Genomic DNA, 6,300 nt, shown 5'->3' with positions numbered 1-6,300 from the left:
GGATCCTCGCGGACCGGGCTACGACCCCGCGTCCCCTGCATCGGCAGGCGGACTCCCAACCACTGTGCCACCAGGGAAGCCCAGGGTCTGTAGTCTTTACACCCGCCACACTGGCTCACTGCCTGGCTCACTGTGGGATCCAATAATGTTTGAGTGAACACAGCAATTCTATTTCCGAGGAAATGTAGTTTCCTCTCCTTGGTTCTGAAACTTGGGTGCAGATGGTGGGTGTGGTGGAAGCGTATGGGGACTTAGTGTGTACTAGAAGGAGCGAGAGACTTGCTGGCCCTCCTGTGATCTCGCTGGGTTTTCCTTGTCAGTCTCCGTGGCTGCCTCGTCCCACTCTGCCCCTTCTCGTTGTGGGGTTGCCCCAGGCCTTGGTCCTGGACCCTCTGTCTCCAGCTATATTCTTTCCCCTGATGATCTCATCGAAGCCCATGGCTTTACATCTGTGCCCTGATGACTCTCAAGTTTACATCTCTAGCCCTCACCCCCAGACTCCTATGGGACGTCTTTGTTTAGGCTTTGTCTTAGTTGTGTTCCCTGGTTTCAGACAGAGCCTGAGACAGGGATTCTGCTGCAGGATTTATTGAGAACATGCTCTCTGAGGAAAGGGAGTGAGGGAAGCAGGATAGGGTGGGGAAGAGGCTAAGCAAGGATGTGGTGCCACTCCCTTACATGTGGAATCTGAGAAAGTCAAACTCATAGGAACAGAGAGAAGAATGGTGGTGGGGTTGGGGGAGGGTGGGGGAGATGGGGAGATGTTGATCAAAGGGTACAAACTTCCAGTTATAGGAGGAATAAATTCTAGGGATCTAGTGAACAGTATGGTGACTATAGTTAATAATAATGTACTGCATACTTGAAAGCTGTTGGGAGAGTAGATCTTAAGTGTTCTCACCACACAAAAAAGGTAACTACGTGAGGTGATGGATGTGTTAATTACCTTGATTGTAGTAATCATTCCACAATATATATCTTTTTCAAAACATCATGCAGTATACCTTAAATATATACAGTTTTTGTCAATAATACTTCAATAAAGCTGGGAAAAAATGATATGGTGCCAGGAGATATCTGGCTTTGTCCTGAACTGCTGGATGGGGGTGTGGGGACAGGCACGTAACTTCCCTGGTGTCCCCGGGGGCAGTGGCTGCCTTCATTGAGGCAGTTCTGTAGAGAAGGTCTGCAGTACTTTGAGCAATTGAGGGATGGACGCACCGGCCTGAAAGGGGATCTACTACTGATGTCCAATAAGCATCTATAAGTTCATAAGTCTCAAATTGCTCTTCCCTTGCAAACTTAATCCTCTCCAGACTCTCTGGTCTCAGTAAATGGCACCACCACTCACCCATTTGCTCAAGCTAGAAGTCTAGAGATCACTCTTGGTCCTTCTTTTCGTTTTTCTTTTTTCTTAACCACCCACATCTGGTTCATCAGCAAATCCTGTTGCACCACATCCCATCTGCAGTGACTTCTTGCTCTCTCCACTTACACCATCCTGCTCTGAACTGATATCCCCATCTCTTGGGCCTGGATACCCTCAATAACCTCACTATTTTTTTTTTTTTTTTGCTGTACGCGGGCCTCTCCCCGCTGCAGCCTCTCCCGTTGTGGAGCACAGGCTCCGGACGCGCAGGCTCAGCGGCCATGGCTCACGGGCCCAGCCGCTCCGCGGCACGTGGGAGCTTCCCGGACCGGGGCACGAACCCGTGTCCCCTGCATCGGCAGGCGGACTCTCAACCACTGCACCACCAGGGAAGCCCTGGTCTACTTTTTAATTGGATTGCTTTGTTTTCTTATTAGGGGTGAATCTTTTTAAAAAAGTTTATCAAATCACATCATCTCCTTGTATAAAACCTTTCAAAGCCTTTCTACGGCACTTGGGATGAAATTCAAACTCCTCAACCTGGCCTGTGTTGAGTCCTACATAATCTGACTGTTGCCCCCCTCTCCCCTCCCCCACCATCTCCCACCTCCTGCATCAGGTAGGATATGGTAAGGTAGGTAAGGTGGGATGTGTCTCTTGTGTTTGTGCATCTTTTCTCCTCTACTAGACTGGGAGGCTCTTGAGGGGAGGAGCCATGATCTTCCCCGAATTTTGTGTGGGCAGCACGTTCTTGACATTTAAGTCTGTGCTCAAATGTCATCCACCCTCCAGTCTTGCCTTGACCACATGATCCAGTCACTTGCTGTGCCATCAACTGTTTTATTTTCTTCAGAGAACAAATTCCTGTCTGAAATAGTATGTCCATTTCTTAGTGTATGTGTCTGTCTGTCTCAGCCTCCTAAGATGTGAAGCCCATGAGAGCAGGGTGTATACTTTGCCCACCACCGTATCCTCAACACTAACAACAGTGCTGGGCACACACTAGGTTCAAGTATGTGTTGACTGAATGACTGAACACTGGGAGAAGTGAGCAAAGAGACATGAGGGCTGCGAGCTCTCTGGGAATCTATCTTTAGGGGCCCATTTAAGGTCAGGCAGCTCTATCCAGAAAGTTCATTGTAGGTTAGAAGTTGTTCTTTTTCCAGCTTTCTTCTTATCAAAATAAGCAGAGCAGGAAACGAAACCCAGTTTCCTGCTTATACCTCAGACCACCAGGAAAGACAGATGGATCTGGAAAAAATCTGAGCACACACAGAAGGGGTGTTCTGGCTCTTCCCAAGTGAAGACACACCTCCCCAGGGATGGCTCAAAGGGGCTTGTCCCAGGGACCCTCTGGCACCGAGGCCTATGGAGGTGGTTAACATCACAGCCTTTTTGAATTTTTTTCCATCTGCTGACTTGGTATTACCAAAACCCTGACAAAGTCTGGAAGTTGCACGTCCAGAGAACAAACACAAATGAACTACGTTCTCCAAATGCCAGCTTTGTTTGAAGAGCAAGAAACAGGACTTTTCTGATGGGAGAGCCTTAGGGTAGTAATGAGGCTAAGCCGGCCAGGCCTCTGAATTGTGTTCTGAGGAGAAGTTCCAGAAGGAGAGGCCTCGGTCCTAGGACCAGTCAAGCCCCTGCAGACTAGGTTGGATTTCAGTATTTGATTTTGTGCCAGGGGGTCAGGGAGGACTGAGCCAGCCTCCCTGTTTCAAGCCGCGGGTCAGGGCATGGGGCAGGAAAGGTCCTTTTTGCTCTGAGAGCATGGGGAAGGGGAAGTGGAAAAAATAGGGCTCCAGTGGCCAGGCAGCAGATGCAGGACAGATTTGGAGTCCTTCTCTTGCTGTATCTCTCTCTCGTGACCTCCAATCCTAGAGGCTCTGCCGAGGACAAATGGCTTTTTCTTTTGAGGCAGCTGAGCCCTGCTCTGTCCCACAGCCAGCACCTCTGACCAAGCCTGTCAAACTGCCCCCAAACCAGCTTGCTCTCTTCACACATTCTGCTCCTCCAGGGGGCGTAGTCGGGGACCACGTTTGCCGTGTTCACTGTTGTAGCTCCTTGAGCAGAATGGCGCGTAGGCGTCAAGCATTCCTGGATGTTGAATGGTGGGAAATATGCTGGAGGACGAAGACCTCACTGAAAGCTCTGTTCTAGCCCTTCTTTCCGTGGTGACCTTGAGGAAGTTGCTTGACCTCTCTGAACCTCCGTTAATCTCTGCCAGGTTGCTGTGAGAGCCTGAAGGTGGTAATGGTGGTGACAAGAACAATGGTGAACATTTACTGAGAGCCGTCTGACGCCAGGCGTGATTTTACATGTCTTCCCTCGCATTTTACTTTGCTTAAGAAGTGTCCTGACATGGTGGTTCTATTATCACGTGCATTTTACAGATGTGGACTATGGCACAGGTACCTTAAACACCATGTCCAAGGCCACAGACCAGAGCTAGGGATTGAACCCACGCCTGTATTTCACACGACCAGTTGAGGTGGTACGTGTAGGACGTGCTTTGGCAAGTGCTGGTCAACTTCTGGTTGCTTTGGTATTACATATGCAAGGAGGCCTCGCAGGGTCCAGGCCTTGGGTTTGGTCTTGGAGGTCATTTACAGCTGAGCATGTGCCGTGTGTGTGCTGGGCCTGATAAACGCCAGGCAGGAAGGGCTCTGCAATCACTTGAGAGTGAGAGGGGGCTGTCAGGATAAGGAGCTGGACTCAGTAAGGTGGTAAGAGGAAACCTCTTCCCCGTGCCAGGGAACCTCAGGGGAGGTACAGGATTGCTCGGGGCCAGGCTGCTTCTCCAGCCATTGCTCTGGTTTTCTGGACGGAGGCTGGAAGGGCCTGGTCCTTCTTGCCTGCTCACAGCTGAACCAAGCAGTTGGCAGGACTGCTCAGCCAGCAGGACCTCCAAGCCACCTCGGCCAGGGGGAGTGGAGCAGAGTTCCTTTCTGTCCTGTAACATGAGGTTAAGAGAGAGCCCTTGATGAAACTAGAAGGGGATTAAACAGAGGCAGGGGTCAGTGTGGGGAAGAGCAGGTGACCGGGAACTGGGCAATGAAGTCAAGGAGGGCTGCTGGGCTGGGTGCAGTGGGATTCCTGCCAAAGAGGAGAGATGCCTTGAGTAAATGCAGGAGGCTTCAGACCTGAGACCCAGATGGGAAGAAGAGACTTACCCAGGGCCAGGCCTGGAGGAATGTCTGTGGCTGGCACCCAGGTTGGGAAGCAGGAGGTCGGGTTGACCTCTAATAGGCCTCCTCTCCGGGAAGCAGGCTTTGTCGTGCCCGTGTGCAGCGCTGATTCTTTTCGAGATTTTCCTCATCTGTAACAGAGATGATTTTTCTTGGCAAGCTGCAACTTTTTCAGAAAGCAAGACTGCAGTCTCCTCATAGCCTGGGTCAGAGTAATCCCCTGTTTGTTTCTGCAGGCTCAGTGTGTTTGAGGCCAGAGCCAGAGCCAGCCAGGGGTGAGGGTCCAGCCCAGGCCAGACAGCTTTGTAGCTGGATTTACAAACTCCAGGGCGGCTCCAGCTCTGGATCCTTCTGATCCTTGGTACACGTAGTCTGGCTGGGTCTTGGGTTTTCTATGTGCCCTACTTTGTGGTGCTCCTTGGTGGGCCCTTTTTCTGCTTCCTGGGACCTTTATTTCAGAGTGCAAGTGAAATAAGAACCTGCCTCACGTAACACCTTGGGAGGAAAATCTAGGTTAATTCATTTTGCCCAATTCATGTGTGCATCTGGGTAGAGTTATTTACATTACATATATTCAGAGCCCAAATAGTTAAACCACACATATATATGCATCCTGTGCTTGCATTTATTCTTGTTTTCCACCTTTATCATAAATTCTCCAAGAGCGAGTCAGGAAACATAGCTCTTGAACCCCCAAGTGGTAGATGATGTGAGTGCTGGGATACTTGATGAGGACAGAAGCGTTTCTGGACAGGGAACCATCCTCTGGAAGTCCCTCTACACTGGAGCAACAACTCTCTGGAGGGTCTGGATCTCTCAGGAAGACCTCTTTCAGGGACAGGAGCCTCTTCAGGAGGGACAGGAGCCTCTTCAGGAGAGACAGGTTCTCAATGATCACAGGAAGAGGCCTTTTTGGGGCCAGCATCTGCCACATCTGAGGTTCCTGGAGGCTCTATGCTGTCCCTTAGCAGAGGAAGAGGAAGGAGCCAGCTGGAGCCACCCATGTGCTGAAGTCTTTCTTTTCCATTCCCTACTCCCTATGCCTCCCCGGTCCTGTTTTGCTCTGAGGGCAGTGGAGTGGTCCTAATAAACATAGCTACCGTTTATCAAGTGTCTACAGTGTGCCAGGTATGTGCTGAGTGCTTTATACTCATCATTTCATTGGTCCTTGTGACAAATCCATGGAAGGGTGTTATTCTTATTTTACAGATGAAGCAGCTGAGGCTCAGAGAGGTTAAGTGACTGTCTGAAGGTCACACAGCAAGTGAGTGGTGGAGCTGTGTTTTGAAATTCTGCTCTGCCTGATTCTCAAGGCCATGCTCTTAAATATTGTGCTGCACTGGCCACAGAAATGCCTGAGAAACTGAGTGCCTTCTGGGATGTTGGGGTGAGTGTTTTAGAGAGATGTTCTGGAAGCCATTTGAGAGTTAAGTCTGGGACACAGGGTACTGAATCTTGGAGGCTTCTTTAGGAAGCTGAGCTCCCAGAGAGGGAGGGCTGAGAGAAGTGGTCTCCAGGGGAAACTACAAGCCAATCAAGAGCTTCTTGGGTCTGGATTAAACACAGGTGGGAATTCTTAGTAGTACTAATTGGGAATTTGGCTAGACTCTGTGGGGCTTGTTTCTCAGTGTGGACATGGAAGGCGACAGGCCCAGGGAAGTTGGGCGGGTGAAGGAGGAGAGAAGGCTTTTTTTTTTTTTTCTTGCGTTACGCGGGCCTCTCACTGTTGTGGCCTCTCCC

The 6,300-nt window shown here is 50.3% G+C and overlaps 1 protein-coding gene across 1 annotated transcript in view; it reads left to right on the top strand.

Moving 5' to 3' along the window:
• SMOC1 (SPARC related modular calcium binding 1) overlaps positions 1–6,300 on the top strand; it is a 145,158-nt gene that overhangs the window by 36,469 nt on the left and 102,389 nt on the right. The window lies entirely within an intron of this gene.

Source organism: Lipotes vexillifer, unplaced genomic scaffold (genome assembly GCF_000442215.2).
Source record: "Lipotes vexillifer unplaced genomic scaffold, Lipotes_vexillifer_v1.1 scaffold197, whole genome shotgun sequence".
Taxonomy (NCBI): Eukaryota; Metazoa; Chordata; class Mammalia; order Artiodactyla; family Lipotidae; genus Lipotes; species Lipotes vexillifer.
The sequence above is the reverse complement of the archived record's forward strand: the minus strand, read 5'-3'. Positions and strand labels throughout refer to the sequence as shown.